Genomic DNA, 23,192 nt, shown 5'->3' on the forward strand with positions numbered 1-23,192 from the left:
TTTGGTTGCTTTCCTGTGACTGGTCAAAAGCGCACCATGACTTTATGGACACACTGTATTTCTATTCAATGAAGTAGTGTTTAGAAATTAAAAGAACTTTGCTTCTTTATAAAAGTGATCAAAATGTTTTGTTTTACTGAGGTCGCCGGTTTGAAATCCTGGGCTTGCCTGGTCAAGGCACATATGGGAGTTGATGCTTCCAGCTCCTCCCCCCTTCTCTCTCTCTCTGTCTCTCCTCTCTCTCTCTCTCTCTCTCTCTATCTCCTCTCTAAAATGAATAAATAAATAAAAATTTAAAAAAATGTTTTGTTTTTAAAAAGTGGTTAAATTATGGTGTCCTCAGGGATATGCACAAAAACTGTTTCTTTATAGAGATCTGTATCTCCCCCCCCCCTAAAAAAAGTCTAGACATATATTTGTTAGTTAATTTGGCTAAGATAAGATGTAAGATGAATTTCTTTCGCCTGTCAGGTAAGAACTAAAATCTGGGATTGTTATTAGTAGATACCTACTCAATAATAATGGGACCCTCTGGCAGCATCTGACATCTATTCCTCTTAATTATAAAAGTTTTTAGTTTTTCTGATTCCAGAATAAAGTAATGCAATATTTATTTATTTAGTTAGTTATTTAGTTATTTATTTATATTTTTACAGAGACAGTGAGTCAGATAGAGGGATAGACAGGGACAGACAGACAGGAATGGAGAGATGAGAAGCATCAATCATCAGGTTTTCGTTGCGACACCTTAGTTGTTCATTGATTGCTTTCTCATATGTGCCTTGACCGCGGGCCTTCAGCAGACCGAGTAACCTCTTGCTGGAGCCAGTGACCTTGGGTTCAAGCTGGAGGGCTTTTGCTTAAACCAGATGAGCCCGCGCTCAAGCTGGCAACCTCGGGGTCTCGAACCTGGGTCCTCTGCATCCCAGTCCAATGTTCTATCCACTGCGCCACCGCCCGGTCAGGCTATGCAATCTTGCTTATCTTTTTTTCCTCCTACTGTTTCTCCTACTGTAGCCCTGGGTTATGCCAAAAGTTGCCAGTAAACAATGAAAGAAACAGAAACACTGGCATTAAGTTAGATGATTGAAGTAAATTTATCATTCAGCAAAACTAAAATCACCATACCACTAAAGTTTGCTTCCAATAATAATGAATCACTTGCATTTTTAGTGATTAAGCTTTGTATTGAATCATAATGGTACCTACTTAATTTACAGATGCTTATAAAACATGAGTGTCTTTGGAAAAATAGTATAGAAATATTAGTAATGTAATTTGTACTTTATAGACTTGTCTTTTATTTTATATGCGTATTTTACTTTTAACATCCAAAGAAGAGATTTCCATTTTTAAAAATAACCCTAAACAGAAAAAACAGTTGACTTAACAAATTCAGTTTACTCAACACCCTAAAATTCCAACAAAAGCCAAAAAGTTTCTAAGACTCATATATCAGTATCTTATTCATTCTGATATGCAATCAACTCTTGATTACCCTAGAAATGGAATACAGTCATAATAATATAAAATTACTCCTGTATAGTAGTAATTTGGAATGCATCATATAAATTTTTTCTTAAAGACATTTCCCCCCACTATGTTTGCCTTAGGTTAGATTCATTCAAATATTTTAGTATCTATAATAAGTACATGAAAATTCAGTCACTAGAAGGTATGATGAAATGTAAGGTAATACTAGCCATTAGAAATAAAATCTCATTGGAAAAAGGCAGTATAATATGTAAAATAAGTAACAAGGCAAAACAGTACAATCTTAACTGCAAAAAATAAATACCACTAGAATAAAAAAAGAGAAATTAATATAGGTCAATCAGAAAAGGGCACAGAAAACAAACTTCACTGTGAAAGACTGACAGGATTTGTTGGGTAGGGAACAGGGCAGACTGCCTGGAAAACATGAACAAAAGCCTGAAGCTAAGATTTGCACGAAGTATCCCGAAAATGTGAAGAGATGGATTTGGTTAGCTTTAAAGTTTAGATACAAAAGTGAGAGATAGCAAGGCAAGAGCAAATTTAACACAGCCTTGGACACCTGACACAATCAAGCATTTGAACTTCTATTATAGGCCAATGTTTTTTTATAATTCTTAGAAACTATGGTGTTTCTGTGGGGAGCTTCATTAAATACAAATATATTTAATTCCATATTGTTCATCAGGCATAATTTTACCAATCTTATAATTGCCAAGACTCTTCTGTCTTGACAATTCTCCCTGGGCTTTGATATCACAATTCTCTCTACACTCTTGTTCCTTTTCCACCCACTTTGTGGAGACCACTATCCCTGCCCATCACTTAAAAACAATGCAGATACTAAGGGCTCCATATTTGATACCTTTTCACACTAAGCGTTTACCCCTTTTGAGAATCTGAAGAGAGCTATAAGCCTTTCTTTATTGAAAATCACATATACTGTATAGTATTTTGGGTAATTGCAGGATATTTGTATTCTAAGTTAAAAATTCCTGCTCTAAATGCCTCTCTAAGCCAGGGGTTGCGACCCACAGGTTGAGAACCACTGCTCGAGACAAACTCATCACTTCAATGGTTTTAATTATATGGTGATGACTCTAAAACTTTATGTGCAATCCAATATATCATATAGCCTACTGGATGTTCAACAAGTTCCTAAATCAGTCCATCCACATGGAAATCATCATTGTCCTTCCCAGATTCTTTCTGTTCTGGAGTGCCCATAGTCACACAAGTTGCAAACCAGGTCAATCTTGATTCTTCTCCTCAATCCAATCCATCTTCAAGTGTCTTTAATACTTGTTCTTGTCCATCTCTATATCCTATAGTTACTTCAGGCCTTCAATTCTTGTCTGGATTATTACATTAATCTCCTAATTGGTTTCTTTGACTACAGATTGACAACACTCTAATCTATCCTTCTTTACAAAAGTATAGAGTTTTTTAAATACTAAGAAAAGTCCACTGTACTAGTCGTTCAGTTATTTTCTTGCTTAGACATTTTAACAGCTTCCCCACTGCCTAAAGAATTAAGAGAATTAAGTTCATGCCTGACCTGTGGTGGTATAGTGGATATAACGTTGACCTCGAATGCTGAAATCATCAGTTCGAAACACTGGGCTTGCCGGGTCAATTCAGAGAGGAGAATCAACTGGTATGAGTTAATGCTTCCAGCCCCCCCCCTTCCCTCTCTAACTCTCTAAAATTAATTTAAAAATCTTTCAAAAAAGGAATTAAGTTCATACTTCCTATTATAAACAAAGAAGACCATTCTTGGCTGAGGCCCCCATGACTCTCTGTCTGTCTTCCACTATGGCCCATTCACACACCACATCCTCTGGCCACACTGAACTGCTGGTAAGTACTTGAACATAACAGGTCTTTCCATACTCTTCTGTTGCTTTGTTCACAAAGTTCTCTCTAATTATAATGGCTTCTTCCATTTGCCTAGTGAACACTTGCTTATTTCAGTCTCATCTTTTAGGTGTAAAAAAACCTAATTATTTATAAAACTGAGCTCAAATGTTATCTCTTTGGTGAAGTCTTTCCTGTTTCTCTTGCTCAAGGAGGACTGATCACTGCCAACCCCCAGTCTTCTCATCTCTAAGCTAAACTATAAACCACTTGTAAGGAAGAAATTGAATCTTTTTCTTTGCAGCCCAGAACCAAGCACAACTGCCTACTACATCTTAAGCTTAGACTAAATATTTCTGAGTATCTAAACAAAAATGACTACCAACATAAATGCAAGATAAAAATTACAAAATTATATGAATCCCTAAAATACACGCTGTTCAACTTAATCTGGAGACAAGTAATTCATGGTTTTTCATTATTTGTTCTGCTGTTTATAGCCAGTAAGTGGGAATAAGCACAAAAACTTTAAAAAATATACATGGGAGGACAGGAGACAACCAAAAACATCCACCTTCCCATTAGCTAATTGTTTTCTGCAAGTTCTGAAATAGTCACCATATTCAATATTAGTGATAGACTAGCCTGAATCTGATTATGAAAACACCTGTGTTCCATGGGAGCAGTGTGATAATTATAATGGTCAATGTAGAAATCACTGGATTTTCATGCCAGTAATAGAAATTGTGAGACCTCGGGTAGAGGCCCAAGAATGACACAAATGAGCAACATGACCTTGGAAAAAGTCCTTTCTTGGAGCTCTGTTTTCCTGATCTCTAAAATTTGAATTTTAGTCTAATAATTTCTGCTATTCCAGCTCTTAAGAAACCATTCTAAGTGTAATCAGCCTTTTAGGAATATTAATCTATTGTTAGATGTGGACCGTTCTTAGTATGTACAATGTAGTATAGTGATGATTCTACAGACACAAAATTACCTAGATACTTTAAGAAGGCAGTTCCTTTCTTAATATTTGCTTATTAAGGGAAATGCCCCACCAATATATAGGGGGTCTGGTTCTTCACTGATGAGTTAAGTATGTAGCTTTATCAGAAATTTTCCTATATGAAGGAGTGACATGTCAAGAAAATAACACGAAAAAAATCACACAGCACTAAGACTACCTCAACTTACATCCTTTAAGTTCAGCTGGACCCTGATATGAACTCATAATAACCACCTTGTTGTTCCCCCAGCCAGCACTCTTTCCACTTCCTAAGTTGGGTATTTCAGACCTCCTCCACTTTGCTCAGGGTCCCATCCCATTACTTCCCTGTTATATTCAGTAGCATATGAACTCTGTTTCTAAGGCAGAGAGAAAAGAGAAACCACCAGGCATAAATTCCCTTTATTTCCACCCTCCCACAGACGTGTATCTAGAGAAGGGGTGGATGCAGATGCAAGAGATGTACTTTCTCCATCAATTATCCCTTCTGTCTCTTAAGTTTCTCCCCATCTATGGTTCTCACTAGCATTGAAACCTCTCTCATTTTTAAAAAGCAAAACTAAACTAAAACTACTTTGAGATATAAATGGTTAAATATATTAGGGATCTATAAAAGATATGATAAATTATCAAAAGTTGGAGAGACTAGAGACTAAAGTTATGGGGTAGAAGATTTCTTTTCAGTATATGGCCTTTTATATATTTCAATTAAAAAACTTTTTTCCATTGATGAGCTAGAGAGAGAGAAAGAGAAGAACAACTTGTTCCACTCAGTTGTTTCATTTAGTTGTGCACTCATTGATTGCTTCTCCCTTGATGGGGACTGAACTGGAGACCTAGGTGTGCTTGGTTGATGCTTTATTCACTGAGCGACCTGACCAGGGCTATAACTTTCAATTTTTAAAATCACATTACCTACTCCGATTTTTTTAAATAAATTTTTAATTTATAAACACATTTTAAAATTTAAATTTTAAACCATATACTGCCCTTCCTTTCTTCAAAGATGGAATTTACAGACTTATAAATTTCACATCCATAATAACTGAAAGAGTTGTCCATATTATTTGACTCTTACTTCCAATTTATCCTTTTTCTTTTCTTTTTGTGCAAACTCATCCTTTTATTTTTTCCTTCTTATTGAATTCATTGGGTTGAAGTGGTTAACAAAATTATACAGGTTTCAGGTGCACAATTCTATAACACATCATCTGTACACTGTATTGTGTGTTCTCACCACAGGTCAAGTCTTTATTCTTACTCTATTTTCCTGACATTCTTTCTCAGGCTTCCATGATTTACTCTTCTGATTTTCTTCCTACCTTTCTTACTAGTTTGTCTCAGTCTTTTTTTTTTTAAATTTAATTTAATTTAATTTTTATTGAGACAGAGAGAGTCAGAGAGAGGGATAGGAACAGACAGACAGGAATGGAGAGAGATTTCTCTAATGTGCCTTGACCGTGAGCCTTCAGCAGACTGAGTAACCCCTTGCTCAAGCCAGTGACCTTGAGTCCACGCTGGCGACCTTTTGCTCAAACCAGATGAGCCTGCGCTCAAGCTGGCGACCTCGGGGTCTCAAACCTGGGTCCTCCGCCTCCCAGTCCGATGCTCTATCCACTGCGCCACCGCCTGGTCAGGCTGTCTCAGTCTTTGACAGTTCTTCCTGTGACTTCTACCTTACTGTTTCTCAGTCCTGATTATTCTCTTCTCATATTTTCTTTGCTTGGATTACTGCAATAGTCTCTTAACTACCATCAATCCATAACAGCCAGGGTACTAGTTTCAACACATCTGTCTTATCATGTTATTCCCCTAAACAAAACTACTAAAGTTTCTCTTTTTCTTTTAAGATAAAATCCAAAATTCTCTTTTGGATTTTTGGAGCTGCATTTTTGGGTCCTTCCCATTGTTCCCACCTCATTTCAATCCCTCTTGCTGACTACATTCCACTCACACTTTCTATTCCTTGAAGAAATCAGGTTCTCTTCTGCCTTAAGACCCTTTTCTACTCATCTTTTCATCCTTTGTCACTAAGTTTAAACATCAGTTCCTCATGGACACCGGCCCAGTCTCTGTAGGTCAAGTTAGATTCTTGTTACATTAGCACTTACCTCAACTATAATTAAGTACTTTGTACAATGATATTTAAGGATTTACTACCTTCACTAAAAGAGAAACTCTGTGCTATCAAGGACAGTATCTCTGTATCATTCACTGCTGAGATCCCCAGTGCCTAGCATATGATGTAGTGGTCAATAAACATCTGTTGAGTTAATGAATGGGTAACTATATCTATTCCTAGGGCTTCAATTGCTATCTTTTTGCCAATTACTTCAAGATCTTTATTTCCAGTTCTCACTCTTGATTAGAACCACATTTCCAACAACCTATTGGTCATCATCTCACACTTCAGTTTTCTCAAACTTCTTCTTCTCCAAACCCAACCTAGTTCTTTTGTCCTATACTTGTATTCCTGGGTCTTGGTGAACAGTATTATTATCTACACTACTGCAGGTCAGAAACCCATTATGTTTTTAGATGTGGCACCCTCACTGCCACATCCTCATCCAACCCACTGACCACTAAACCATAATTATAAACTTCACATCCTTGATAATTAAAAAAAAAGAAAAGAAACCTACTTCTCTTCATTTCCATTGTTATTACTTTAGCTGAAGCACCACCATTTCTTGCCTGGATTACTATAAAAGTCTTTCAGAATATGTAAGTAGTGCATGTGTCATTCCCCTCCCTGCCGATATTTTCCTTATTGCATAGAGAAAATTCTCTGAATTATGTATCTGATTGCATAACTTTTTAAAGAACCTTTCAAATGATTCCCTTTGCTGTGGAATGGCTACAAGCTCCTTCACTCATCTTTCATTCTTCCCCACTCCCATATCCCACTCTATTTTCTATACTAAAGCCATAACGAATTATAATACTTTTCTGTTCAGTCCCTATTGGATATCACCTATTCTGGGAAGCTTCCTGTGACCTGGCCTAAGTGCACCTCCCACAGATCTTGTAATAATGTCTGCCACAGCACTTACTGTATTATATTGCAATGGATGACTTATTTGTTCATCTTTCTCACTAGGTTATGAGTTCCTAAAGCTGAGGGACAGTTTATTAATCTTTACTTTCCCATTGCCTAATGTATCTGACATACAGAAGAAAATAAAATTAAATGTTTATTGAGTGAAACTATAGAAAGAAAAAACAGAAGATATTAGTCAATAGATTGCTACTGTAATATAAGCATGAAGCTATGGTCTAATCCTGTGGTTGGCAAACCATGGCTCGTGAGCCACAAGTGGCTCTTCAGCCCCTTGTGTGGCTCTTCCACAAAATACAACATGCAGGTGCAAAAGCTAGCTTAGAAGTACCCTAATTAAGTTAATGACAATGTACCTACCTATATAGTTAAGTTTAAAAATTTTGGCTCTCAAAAGAAATTTCAATCGTTGTACTGTTGATATTTGGCTCTGTTGACTAATGAGTTTGCCGACCACTGGTCTAGTCGAATGGTGATTGTGAGGACAAGAGAAACCACTGAAGCAAAAGCCAATTCAATTAATTAACCATGAACTAAATACCTAATATGTACTAAGGACTATATAGTAAGACAGTTCTAGTCCTTAACTGGCTGAACATTTAGCAGAGAAGTTATGAAACAGTTATAAAATGTGACAAGTTCTAGAAAAATGACAAGAACAGTACTTTGTAAGTCCTGAATGAAGCACTTATTTTTACTGGAGATATAAAGGAAAGAGGCTCTATAATAGCTAGTAAACCATTCAGTTGAACCTTGCTTGCCAAGGATAGAAGGGAAACAATAGTATTCCAAAGAAGAAAATGAATGAGAAATGCAAAAGGGATTGCACAAAGGTGCATGATATATTCAAGGAATTAGAACATAAACTATGCCTGTTTTTAAGCTAAGTTCCGATGCTTAGAAGAGTGCACAGTTTATATAGGAGGCGGTCGGTAAATCTTAGCTTAATGAAAAAATTTACAAGTATTTCAATGTGGATAGAAAGTAGAATATGTGATAAGACATAAAGCTTGAAATGTTGTTGGTGGCCAGATGATAAAGAACCTCAATCCAAAGCTGTGTTTCAGACAAAGCTGTAATAAGTTTGAGGAATATGGAATTAAGACAGTGTTCTTAATGAGCTAAGTGGAGGGTAAAACACAAGAAAAGGGGAATGTCGTAAGCTCTCTCATCTGCCCTGAATATGAGAGAGAGAGAGAGAGAGAGGTGATTTACAGACTAAATGATTTGAACTGCCAGTCAAGATGGTGGAATAGGTAAATACTGTGCTCACATTCTTCTGCAACCACATCTAAATTATACTAAATTATAAAACAACAATCACTAACAAATACCTGAAGACTAGCTGAACAAAAGTCCTGTAACTAAAGATATAAAGAAGTAACCACGACAAGACTGGTAAGAGGGGAAGAGATGTAGAAGAAGCTGGTCCCATACCCATGGTGTAGCAAGAATCAAGAGAAATATTTCAGCCACAGAGCTATCTTCAAGGGAGGAGCAAGGAGTACCAGCCCCATGTTGACCTCTCCAGGATGGGACACCAGTGCCTGGAAGTGAAGCCTATAACATCTGGCTGTGAAAATCAGAGGAACTGCATCCAAGTGAGATAGAGGGCTGTGGGAGACAAAGGTGCTCCTCTTGAGGAGGCCACACAGCCTCACTCACTTATAGACTTACTCACTCTGGGCTCCAGTGCAGGAGTGGCAGCTCAATGAGTACCAGGGGCATATGTGGAGGAACTGAATTGACTAGCTTCAAGGTGAGGGCTAGAGGGGCAAGGGTTAGGGCTGCTCTCTCAGGTGACAGAAGCACTGGTAGGCACCACTGTTCTTTAGTTGAGCTCCCTTCCTACCCATGCAGCAAGTGTAGGTGGGTACCAAATCTGAGCTCTCCGTTAACATGGCTAACCCCATTATTCCCGCCCTGGTGATTACCTGATCCCACCCCACTTAAGTGCTGGGGTGAGCCTCTTCCAGTGGCTTTTCCACACAAGTGGCCTGCCTTGGTTCATGCTGCGGACTTTGCTACAATCAAGGGTCAAAACCCCTAACAAGCAGGGACAGGTCTTAGTGTGCCCCACACCTCCCGCTAAGCAGCCTCAGCCTGACACAAGAAGTGACCAGTCTCAACTTACACTGTGACTCCCATCAGGTGGCCCAAAGCCTGGCATAAGCTGCAGCCAGCACTGGCCTGGAACATAGCATTAACTAAGTAGCCACAAACCCAGCACAAGAGGTGGCTGGCCTCAACTCACACTGTGGTGCCCACCAAAGAATCCCAAGTCTGGCACTAATGGCAGCTGGCCTCGATTCACAGCACAGCCTCCATCAGGAGCCTCCATGACCAGCATAGATGGCTACCAAATGTGTATCACTTTGTAGCTCCCACTAGGTGGCCCCAATCTGGGTACAAATGAGGATGAAAGTGGTCTGCACTTGAGCTCTTCCTAAGATCCGCCGGCACTAGAGTTCCTCTGAAGAGCCTCCAAAACCAACACACTTAGGAGTGGGCTTCAGATCATACCAGAGCACCACCCAACCAGCTGCCAAAATCAAAAACCTGAAGGGCAGACTCAGCTGGCACCAGAGCTCCACTAAAGCAACTCCTACTTCCTGGGGTGATCCCCAGCACAACAGCTCATCTGCTGTAGTAATGGTCAGCCCTCACATCCATTCAGGCTTAGGGTCAATCTCACCCACTAATGTACCAACAGGCATCAAGGCTCAACTACAACAGGAGGGCACACACACATACACACACAGGACACTCGTGGAGCACCCAGCTTAAGTGAATGAGAAGACTGCACCACTGGGCCTCACAGGATGCCTACTACATAAGGCCACCTTGCCAAGACTGGGAGACATAGCAGATCTACTTAATACAAAAACAAACACAGGAAGTCAGCCAAAATGAGGAGAAAGAGAAACATGTCCCAAATGAAAGAACAGAATAAAACTCCAAAAAAAGAACTCACCAAAACAGAGACAAACAATCTACCACATACAGAGTTCAAAATACTGTTTATAAAGATGTTCAGTGAACATAGGGGAAGAACAGATGAACTCAGAACCACATCAAAGAGAAACAAAAAAGAATGTCAGAAATGAAGAATACAAAAACTGAAATAAAAAATACATTAGAGGGAATCAACAGCTTAGATGAAGAGGAGGATCAAAACAGTGAACTGGAAGACAAAGTAACAGAAAACACCCAGTCAGGACATCAATCAATCAATAAATAAATATAAATGAGGATAATTTAAGGAATCTCTGGGACATTAACTATATCAACATTTGTAACATAGTGCTACCAAAAGGAGGAGAGCAAGGGATTGAAGAAATGACAGAAAACTTCCTTAAAGTGTGAAGGAAATAGACATACAAGTTCAGCAAGCAAAGAATCCCAAGCAAGATGAACCCAAAGAGGTTCACGCCAAGATACATCATAATTAAAATACCAAGATTAAAGACTGAATCTTAAAAGTAGCTAGAGAAAAAGCAGTTAAGTACAAAGCAGCTCCAATCAAAATATCAGCTGTCAACAGAAATTTAGCAGGCCTGAAGAGAGAGACATGAAATATTGAAAATATTCAAAGTAATATAAAGCAAAGATATACAACTCAGCTTACTCCATACAGTAAGGCTATCATTTAGAATTGAAAGAGTATTAGGGTTTTCCAGACAGAAAAAGCTAAAGGAGTCCATCACCACCAAACCAGTATTAGAGGGACTTCTTGCAGTAGAAAAGTAAAGGTCAAAAATATAAATAAGAAAATATAGAAAAGATTCTCAGTGGCAAAGACAAATACTTAGAAAAGTAGTAGCTTAACAAACTATAAAGTTAAAAAGCTAGTCTGACCTGTGCAGTCGATCAAGCATCGACCTGGAACGCTGAGGTTACCAGTTTGAAACCCTGGGCTTGCCTGGTCAAGGCACATATAAGAGTTGATGCTTCCTGCTCCTCTCCCCTTTATCTTTCTTTCTCTCTCTTTCTCTCTCTCTCTCTCTTTCTCTCTCACCTCTCTAAAATGAATAAATAAAATCTAAATGACAGTGAGATTTAAAAAATTTTTTAAAAAGCTAAAGTAGGAATTAAGGGATACATACAAACACACACAAAAGAAGCAAAACATGATGACAAAAACTTAAATGTGAAGCATATGAGTAAAAATTATAGTGATTTCTGAATGTGTTTGAACTTAAGTGACAATAAAATTAAAACAGACTGCTATAAACTGAGCTTGGCATATGTGACGCACGTGGTAACCACACACCAAATATCTACAAGAGACATACAAGAAATAAAGAAAAAGGAACTCAAACATAGCAATATAAAAAGGTATCAACATAAAAGAGAGCAAGACAATAATAAAGGAAAAGAGAACAACTACAAAAGCAAACAGAAAACAATAACATGACAATAAGTACATGCTTATCAACAATTACTTAAATGTAAATAGACTAAATTCTTCAATTAAAAGACAAGGAGTGACTGGATAAAAAACAAGACCCATACATATGCTGCCTACAAGAGACCCACTTCAGGTCAAAACACATAGAGTTAAAGTAAAAGGATGGAAAAAAGATGTCATGTAAACAGAAAAAAGAAAAAAAAGTTTGGATAGAAAAAAAAGAAGTTTGGATAGCAATACTTGTATCAGACAAAATAAATGTTAAAAAACGGTATGTTAACAAATGATAAGGAACGGCATTTCATTATGATAAAAGGGCCAGTCCAAAATAGGATATAACTCTTTCAAACATCTATGCACACAACACAAAGCATCTAAACATATAAAGCAAATGCTGATGGACATAGAAAGAGACTGACAGTAGTATTACACTCAGAGTAGAGAAGTTAACACCCCTTGACATCAATGTATAGATTATCCAGGCAGAATATCATCAGTAGCTTTAAATAATATATTAGACCAAATGGATTTAAATGATATTTTTAGAGCATTTCATTCTAAAGTAACAGAATACACAGTCTTTTCAAGCACACAGGGTATACAACCCAGGTAAGACCACATGCTAGGCCACAAAAAAGGACTCAACAATTTAAAAAGGTTAAAATCATGCCTCTCTCTCTCTCTCGCAAAAAAGAAGAAAAATGATTATACTCATATCAAGCATCTTCTCCAATCCAATGGTATGAAACTAGAAATCAATTATAAGAACACTGAAAAAACATAAACACTTTGAGGCTAAGTAGCATGCTACCAAATAAATGGGTTAATAATGAGAGCAAGGAAGAAATCAAAAGATACCTGAGACAAATGGAAATGAATACACAATGACCCAAAATCTACGAGACACAGCCAAAGTAGTTGTGAGAGTGCAATTAATAGAATTAATAGGCTTACCTCTAGAAACAAGAAAAATCTCAATTTAACCTTATACCTATAGAAACTAAAAAAAGAACAAAACCCAAAGTAGAAGGAAGAAAATAATAAAGATTAGAGTGAAAATAGAGAAAATAGAGAGAGAGAAAAAAAAACAAACAATGAAACCAAGAGCTGGTTCTTCAAAAAGATAAACAAGATTGATAAACCTTTAACCAGACTAATCAAGAAAAAGACAGGATCCAAATAAATAAAATCAGAAACAAAAGAGAAGTGCTGACACCACAAAAATACAAAAGATTTTAAGAAAACAGAACCAACAATTATATGCCAACAAATTGCACAATCTGAATGAAATGGATAAATTCCTAAAACATACAAATTCCAAGGCTGAATCAAGAAGAAAAAAAAATCCTGAACAGACTGGTAATTACTAATGAAATCTAACCAGTAATCAAAAACCTCCCAACAAACAAAAGTCCTTGACCAGATGGCTACATAGGTGAATTTTACCAAACATTCAAAGATTTAATCTGTCCTCAAAGTATTACAAAAAATTGAACGAAGGCTCCCTAATTCATTTTGTGAACCTATTATTATTCTAATATCAAAACCAGACTAAGAGACCTGAAGATGGCAGCAGTGTAGGCAAACGCACAGACTCCCAGCTCACACCACCGAACTGGATTATAAACTAATTTATGAACAATCAGTGTGAAAAACCAAATCTGGACTACAAGAACAGCTCTCAAAAACCAAGGAGCAAAGAAGAAGCCACAACAAACCTGGTAGAGAGTGCCTGAATCTCCCCTGCTTACTGGAACAGAGGGGGGCGGTGAGGCTAGGCTCTCACTCCAAGGAAAAGAGCAGTAAATACTGCTCACAGCCACTTGCCTGGCGACCAGGGAACGAGGTGTGTTGAAGAGGCCCACTTCTATTCCAAGAAGAAAGGAGAGAGAGAGAGAGACGGATGGTGAGGGGGAGAGGAATATAGGTGATGACCTGAAAAGCTGACTCATTCAGTGCTGGAGGTGGCCATAACTGGGGGAGGGGATGATCCTTCCACAAAGCAAAATACAAAAGTACTTCCAGGTCACAGAGGTACAGACATCTCTCCAGCTCCAATCAGCACAACAAGACACAGCTGAAAACAAGAAGTGGGGAGGAGGGGCAGTAACTCAGGTATCCATGGAGATCTGAGATACACCTCCCCCTACTGAAGCTGAGAAAGCAACCCGCCCCCAGAGATTAACTGGCAGAAGAGAACTTCAGAGCCTCAGGTCATACCCACCGCATTTCCTGGATACAGTTTCAAGGAAGCCCCCTGCTGAGATCAGCAAACAAGACAATCAAGACTTCAAAGCAGCCCAAATCCTAAAGTGGATTACAAATAATAGCTGATGCCAACTGAAGAAGACTTAGAAACAACACAAATGGAAACTGGAGGCAGACAACACCAAGCCTAGACTCAACCAGTTCTACAAAGAAAATACCCAAACACACAGATATAATGAGAAGACAGAGAAGTGCAATCCAAATGAAACCACAAGAGAGACCTTCAGGAGATGAACTGAGTGATATGGAAATAATCAAACTTCCGGATGCGGAGTTCAAAATAATGATTGTAAGGATGCTCAGGGATCTTAGAACAACAATGGATGGTCATCACGAACACCTAAAGAAATAGCAAGTATAAAAAAGGATATTCAAATATTAAAAAAGAATTAGTCAGAGATGACAAATACAATATCAGAAATGAAGACCACAATGGAAGGAATTAAAAACAGGATGGATAGAGCTGAGGATCAAATCAGCGAGTTGGAGGACAACTGGAATGAAGGCATGAAAGCAGAGAAGAAAAAACAAGAGACTCAAAAAGTCTGAGGAAACTCTTAGAGAGCTCTGTGACAACATAAAGAGAAATAACATCCGCGTTATAGGGGTTCCTGAAGAAGAAGAGAAAGAACAAGGGATAGAGACTTTGTTCAAGCATATCATAGCTGGATCTTCCCTAAATTAATGGAGGAGAAACTCTCACAAGTTCAAGAAGCACAGAAAACTCCACTAAAGAGAAACCCAAATAAACCTACACCAAGACACATCATAATTAAAATACCAAAGCTAAGTGATAAAGAGAAAATATTAAAAGCTGCTAGAAAAAAAAAAGGCTAGCACCAAAAAAGGAGCCCCCATAAGGAAGACATCAAACTTCTGAACAGAAACACTTGAGGCCAGAAGGGAATGGCAAGAAATATTCAAAGTAATGCAGAACAAGAACCTACAGCCAAGACTACTTTATCCAGCAAGGCTATCATTTAAAATTGAAGGAGGCCCTGGCCGGTTGGCTCAGTGGTAGAGTGTCGGCCTGGCGTGCAAGGGGTCCCAGGTTCGATTCCCGGCCAGGGCACACAGGAGAAGTGCCCATCTGCTTCTCCACCCCTCCCTCTCTTCCTCTCTGTCTCTCTCTTCCCCTCCCGCAGCGAGGCTCCATTGGAGCAAAGATGGCCTGGGCACTGGGGATGGCTCCTTGGCCTCTGCCCCAGGCACTAGAGTGGCTCTGGTCACAATAGAGCGATGCCCCGGAGGGCAGAGTGTCGCCCCCTGGTGGGCGTGCCAGGTGGATTCCGGTCGGGCGCATGCGGGAGTCTGTCTGACCGTCTCTCCCCGTTTCCAGCTTTGGAAAAATACAAAAAATAAAATAAAAAAATAAAAATAAATAAAATTGAAGGAGAAATAAAAAGCTTCCCAGACAAAAAAACAACTCAAGGAATTCATTACAACCAAATCAATGCTGCAGGAAATGATAAGGGGCATGGTGTAAACAGATCAAAGTGGGAAAAGAATATAGCAAAAGAGGAATACAGCTTTAAAGAATAAAATGGCAATAAACAACTACATATCAATAATAACCTTAAATATAAATGGATTAAATGATCCAATCAAAAGACATAGGGTAGCTGCATAGATAAGAAAACAGGATCCGTACATATGCTATCTACAAGAGACACACCTTAAAACAAAAGATGCACATTGGTTGAAGGTAAAAGGATGGGAAAAAACATTTCATGAAAACGGAAATGAAAAAACAGCAAGGGTGACAATACTTACATCAGACAAAATGGACTTTAAAACAAAGAAAAAGATAAAGTAAAAAATAAAAAAAAAAAGTAAAAGATAAAGAAGGCCACTACATAATGATAAAGGGAGCAATCCAACAGGAAGATATAACTATTATAAATATCTACGCACCTAATATAGGAGCACCTAAATATATAAAGCAGACTTTGATGGATATAAAGAGTGAGATCAATAGCAACACTATAATAATAGGGGATTTTATACCCCACTAACATCACTAGATAGATCCTCAAGAAAGAAAATTACAAAGAAACAGTAGACTTAAAGGACATACTAGATCAACTTGATTTAATAGATATCTTCAGAACCTTTCACCCTAAAGCAGCAAAATACACATTCTTTTCAAGTGCTCGTGGTATATTCTCTAGGATAGACCACATGTTACGGCACAAAGGTGGTCTCAAAATATTTAAGAAGATTGAAATCATATCAAGCACTTTCTCTGATCACAATGGCATGAAACTAGAAATCAATCACTACAAAAAAGTTCAAAAATTCTCAAACACATGGAAACTAAATAGCAGGTTGTTAAATAATGAATGGATTAAGAATGAGATCAAAGAAGAAATAAAAAAATTCCTAGAAACGAATGATAATGAGCATATAACAACTCAAAATTTATGGGACACAGCAAAAGCAGTACTGAGAGGGAAGTTCATAGCACCACAGGCACACTTTAAGAAGCTAGAAAAAGCTCAAATAAACAACTTAACCCTGCATCTAAAAGAACTAGAAAAAGAACAGCAAGTAAAGCCCAAATGTAGTAGTAGGAAGGAAATAATAAAGATCAGAGCAGAAATAAATGACATAGAGACTAAAGAAACAATTCAGAGGATCAATGAAACTAGGAGCTTTTTTAAAAAGGTAAACAAGATTGATGAACCTTTAACTAGACCAGTGGTTCTTAACCTTTCTAATGCCGTGACCCCGCAATACAGTTCCTCATGTTGCGGTGACCCCAAACCAAAAATAATTTTGGTGGCTACTTCATAACTGTAATTTTGCTACAGTTATGATTCGGAATGTAAATACCTAATATGCATTATGTATTTTCCCATGGCTTTAGGCGACCCCGCTGGGGTCGCGACCCACAGGTTGAGAATCGCTGAATTAAACTCACCAAGAAAAAGAGAGAGAAGACTCTAATACATAAAATTAGAAATGAGAGAGGAGAAATAACAACTGACACAACAGAAATACAAAGGATTGTAAGAAAATACTATGAAGAACTGTATGCCAAAAAACTAGACTACCTAGATGAAATGGACAAATTCCTTGAAGCATACAATCTTACAAAAATCAATCTGGAAGAATCAGAAAACCTAAACAGATCAATTACGCCAAATGAGATCAAAACAGTAATCAAAAAACTCCCAACAAAGAAAAGTCCTGGGCCTGATGGCTTCACAAGTGAATTCTACCAAATATTCAAAAAAGAACTAACTCCTATCCTTCTCAAGCTATTTCAAAAAATTCAAGAGGAAGGAAGACTTCCAAGCTCCTTTAATGAGGCGAGCATAATTCTGATTCCAAAACCAGGCAAAGACAACACAAAGAAAGAAAATTATAGGCCAATATCCCTGATGAATATAGATGCTAAAATTTCCTCAACAAAATATTAGCAAACCGGATCCAACAATATATGGAAAAAATCCTTCACCATGATCAAGTGGGATTTATTCTGGGGAGGCAAGGCTGGTACAATATTTGCAAATCAATCAATGTGATTCATTACATAAAAAAAAAAGGAAGGAGAAAAACCAAATGATAATTTCAATAGATACAGAGAAAGCATTTGATAAAATCCAGCACCCATTCATAATCAAAACTCTCAACAAAGTGGGAATACAGGGAACATACCTCAACATGATAAAAGCCATCTATGACAAACCCACAACCAACATCATACTCAATGGGCAAAAATAAAAGAAATCCCCTTAAGATCAGGAACAAGGCAGGGGTGCCCCCTTTCACCACTCTTATTCAACATAGTCCTGGAAGTCCTAGCCACAGCAATCAGACAAGAAGAAGAAATAAAAGTCATTCAAGTTGGAAAAGAAGAAGTAAAGCTATCATTATTTGCAGATGATATGATATTGTATATAGAAAATCCTAAAGTCTCAGTCAAAAAACTACTGGACCCAATAAATGAATTCAGCAAGGTGGCAGGATATAAAATTAATACCCAGAAATCAGAGGCATTTTTATACACCAACAATGAACAGTCAGAAAGAGAAATTAAGGAAACAATCCCCTTCACTATTACAACCCAAAAAACAAAGTACCTAGGAGTACATTTAACCAAGGAGACTAAAGACTTATACTTGGAAAATTATAAAACATTGATAAAAGAAATCAAGGAAGATACAAACAAGTGGAGGCATATACCATGCTCATGGTTAGGAAGAATAAACATCATTAAAATGTCTATATTACCCAAAGCAATTTATAAATTCAATGCAATACCAATTAAAATACCAATGACATACTTTAAAGATATAGATCACATATTCCAAAAATTTATATGGAACCAAAAGAGAACACGAATAGCCTCAGCCATCTTAAAAAAGAAGAATAAAGGGGGAGGTATCACACTTCCTGATATCAAGCTATACTACAAGGCCATTGTACTCAAAAAAGCCTGGTACTGGCATCAGAACAGGCACATAGATCAATGGAACAAAACTGAGAACCAGGAAATAAACCCACACTTTTATGAACAACTGATATTTGACAAAGGAGGTAAGGAAATACAATGGAGTAAAGACAGCCTTTTCAACAAATGGTGTTGGGAAAATTGGACAGCAACCTGCAAAAAAATGAAACTAGACCACCAACTTACACCATTCACAAAAATAAACTCAAAATGGATAAAAGACTTAAGTGTAAGGCGTGAAACCATAAGCATCTTAGAAGAAAACATAGGCAGTAAGCTCTCCAACATCTCTCGCAGCGATACATTTGCTGATTTATCTCCATGGGCATGGGAAATAAAAGACAAAATAAACAAATGGGATTATATCAAACTAAAAAGCTTTTGCAGAGCCGAAGACAATAAGAACAGAATTAAAAGACAAACTACACAATGGGAGAACATATTTGACAGTACATCTGCTAAGGGGTTAATAACCAAAATTTATAAAGAACTTGAAAATCTCAACACCAGAAAGACAAACAATCCAATCAAAAAATGGGCAAAAGAAATGAATAGACACTTCTCCAAAGAGGACATACAGATGGCCAATAGGCATATGAAAAATTGCTCAACATCACTAATCATTAGAGAAATGCAAATTAAAACCACAATGAGATATCACCTCACACCAGTCAGAATGGAGCTCATCATCAAAACAACACAGAATAAGTGCTGGTGAGGATGTGGAGAAAGGGGAACCCTACTACACTGCTGGTGGGAATGCAGACTGGTGCAGCCTCTGTGGAAAACAGTATGGAGAATCCTCAAAAAATTGAAAATCGAACTGCCTTTTGACCCAGCCATACCACTTTTAGGAATATACCCCAAGAACACCATAGAATGGTTTCAGAAGGAGAAATGCACATCCATGTTTATAGCAGCATTGTTCACAATAGCGAAGATCTGGAAACAGCCCAAGTGTCCGTTAGAGGACGAGTGGATTAAAAAGCTTTGGTACATATATACTATGGAATACTACTCAGCCATAAGAAATGATGACATCGGATCATTTACAATAATATGGATGGACCTTGATAACATTATACGGAATAAAATAAGTAAATCAGAAAAAACTAAGAACTATATGAACCCATGCATAGATGGGACATGAAAATGAGACTCAGAGACATGGACAAGAGTGTGACGGTAACAGGGGGTGGGGTGGAGGGGTGGGGAGGGGGTGAGGAAGGAGAGGGAGGGGGGAGGGGGAGGGGAGGGGCACAAAGAAAACCAGATAAAAGGTGACAGAAGACAATTTGACTTTGGGTAAGGGGTATGCAGCATAATCAAAGGTCAAAATAATCTGGAGATGTTTTCTCGGAACATATGTACCCTGATTTATCAGTGTCACTACATTAAAATTAATAAAAATTAGATTAAAAAACCAGACTAATAAGACATTATAAAAAAAAAGAGAATTATATGCCAATACCCCTGTTGAACATAGATGCAAAAATTCTTAGTAATAAATTAGCAAACTGAATTCAGCAATACGTTAAAAAGATAATAAACCAGCAAGGCTGGTTCAATCTGCAAATCAACATGGTACATGCCACATAACCAAAATAAAGTACAAAAATCATATGATCACATCAACAGATGCAGGAAAAACATTTGACAAAATTCAACATCCATTTATGATAAAAATCCCAGCAAAGTAGGGATAGAAGGAACATACTCAACAGTATAAAGGCCATATGTGACAAACACACAGCTAACATCATACTCAATGATAAAAAGGTGAAAACTTTTTAAAATCAGGAACAGGACAAGAATGTCCATTCAACATACTACTGAAGATCCTAGCCACAGCAATTAGACAAGTAATAAAATGCATATGAAATGGAAAGAAATAAAATTGTATTAGATTGAGATTTTTCTTGTTTCTTGAGGATTTTGCATGTATGTCCAAGAGGGACAATGGCCTATAATTTTCTCTTTTGTGTCATGTCTTAAGTTTGGTTTTGGTATTAGTGTAATATTGACCTTGTAAAATGAGGTAGGCAACGTTCCCTCCTCTTCAATTTTGTGAAATAGTTTTTAAAAAATTGGTATTAAAATTCTTTGAATGTCTGATAAAATTCACCTGTATGTCATTATTGGCAGATGACATACTACACAGAGAACCATAAAGAATCCACCAAGAAACTGTATGAACTAATCAATAAATTCAGTAAAGGAGCATGATACAAAATTAACTCAGAAATGGGCTGTATTTTTGTACACTAAACTATTGAAAGAGAAATTAAGAAAACAACCTCATTTACAATTGTATGAAAGACAGTAAAGTACCTTGAAATAAATTTAATCTATGGGGTAAAAAAATCTGTACTTGGAAAACTGTAAGATACCAAAAGAAGAAATTGAAGAAAATATAAATAAATGGAAAGCTATATGGTGCTCATGTATAGGAAGACTGACACTGTTAAAATGTCATACTACTCAAAGCAATTTACATATTCAATGCAATCCTTATGAAAATACCAACGGCATTTTCACAGAACTAGAACAAATAATCCTAAAATTAATTTGGAATAAAAAAAGACCCCAAATATCCAAAGCCATTTTTAAGGAAAAAGAACAAAGAAGTATCATACTTTCTGATACCAAACTATACTACAAGGCTATACATAGTAATCAAAATAGCATAGTACTGGCATTAAGAAAAACACAAAAATCAATGAAACAGAATAGAGCCTAGATATAAACCCATGCCTATGACAGAGGTGGCAAGAATACACAACAGGAGAAAGACAGTCCCTTCAATAAGTTGTATTGAGAAAACTTGATAGATACATGCAAATGAATGAAATTGGGTCACTTTCATATACCATTTACAAGATGTGTTAAAGACTGAAACATAAGACTCGAGACTGTAAAACTCCTAGAAGAAAACATAAGATGTACACTCTTTGACACTGCTCTTAGCAATACATCTTTGGATGTGTCTCCTCCGGCAAGGGAAACAAAAGAAAAAAATAAACAAATGGGACTATATCAACCTAAATAATTTCTGCAGTGAAGGAAACCATCAACAAAATGAAAAGACAGTCTACTGAATGGAAGATGTTTGCCAATGAAACATCCAATAAGGGGTAAATATCCAAAATATAGAAGGAACTCATAAAACAACCCTCCCCCACCTCAAAAAAATCTGATTAGTAAATGGGCATAGGACCTGAATAGACAGTTCTCCAAAAAGAACAATATGAAAGATGCTCAACACCACTAATCATCAGGGAAATGCAAATTAAAACCACAATGAATTATTACCTCAAACCTGTCAGACTAGCTATCATCAAGTGTTGAGGAGGATGTGGAGAAAAGGGATCCCTTGTACATTGTTAGTGGGATTGTAAATTGGTGCAGACACTGTGGAAAACAGTATGAAGGTTCCTTAAAAAATTAAAACTAGAACTATCATATAAAACAACAGTTCCACTTCTGAGTATTTGAAAAAAAAAATCCAAAATACTGAGTATTTGAAAAAAAAATCCAAAACACTAATTCAAAAAGCTACATGTACCTCTATTTTCATTGAAGCATTATTTACTACAGTCAAAATAAGGAAGCAACCTAAGTGTCCATCAATAGGGAGATGGATAAAGATGTGGTACATATATACAATAGAATATTACTTAGCCATAAAAAAAAATGAAATTTTGCCATTTGCAACAACATGGTTGGACCTAAAAGGCATTATGCTAAGTTAAGTCAGATGGAGAAACACAAATGCCATATAATTCATTTATCTGTGGAATGCAAAAAATAAGATAAATGAACAAACAAAACAGAAACAAATTCATAGCTAATAGGAACAAACTGATGGTTGCTTGATATGAGGGGGGTGGTTGGGAAGTTGGGTGAAAAAGGGAGGGATTAAGATGTGCAAACTGCCAGTTATAAAAACAGTCACAGGGATTGGTTTATCAGTTGAGATAAATCAGTGGAAAGAGAGAGCTTAATACAAAAAGACATCACAAATTAAGCTAAGTCCTAAAGGGATGAATAACAAAAAAGACAAATGGTTATACCTCTCAACAAATAAGCAAAGATACAAATAACTGGTGTGAAGATAATTTGAGAGTTTATATTTGAGGGATCCTAGTTTTCACTGAGACAGGAGAGGTCTGCAGCTGAATATGAGAGGGTGAGGGATAGAGTAAGAAGTCCAGAAAAGTAATAAAAGTTGGGAAAACTGATGAGAATGAGAAATAGAAATAAAGAATAAAAAGCTTATCAAGTAGAGCCTGGCCTGTGGTGGTGTAGTGGATAAAGCATTGACCTGGAATTCTGTCACTGGTTCGCTTTAATGGAGTCAATATGTGTGATTACATGGTACTCTCAGCTAGATTGTTCAGGCCAGGGTTTATAAACTGTGAAGGCCAATGATTGGGCTATTTTGGGGTTGAAGATTGTTGTGAAAAGTGCCAGTGAAATACTTGATCATAAAATTCTAGAATGAGGAAAGCAGTGATACAAAAATAAGTTGGATGCTTCAAAGGAATAACTGGATTTAATGACTGAATTGATATGGAATCTGAAGGAAAATAAAGAATTAAACAAGATTCCTGATTATCTGGTAGAACTCACAGACTAA

General features: G+C 37.1%; 1 protein-coding gene across 1 annotated transcript in view; it reads right to left on the minus strand.

The window, feature by feature from the left end:
* Positions 1 to 23,192, minus strand: part of SUV39H2 (SUV39H2 histone lysine methyltransferase) — a 46,237-nt gene that overhangs the window by 19,757 nt on the left and 3,288 nt on the right. The window lies entirely within an intron of this gene.

The sequence above is a fragment of the Saccopteryx bilineata genome, chromosome 5 (genome assembly GCF_036850765.1).
Source record: "Saccopteryx bilineata isolate mSacBil1 chromosome 5, mSacBil1_pri_phased_curated, whole genome shotgun sequence".
Lineage (NCBI taxonomy): Eukaryota > Metazoa > Chordata > Mammalia > Chiroptera > Emballonuridae > Saccopteryx > Saccopteryx bilineata.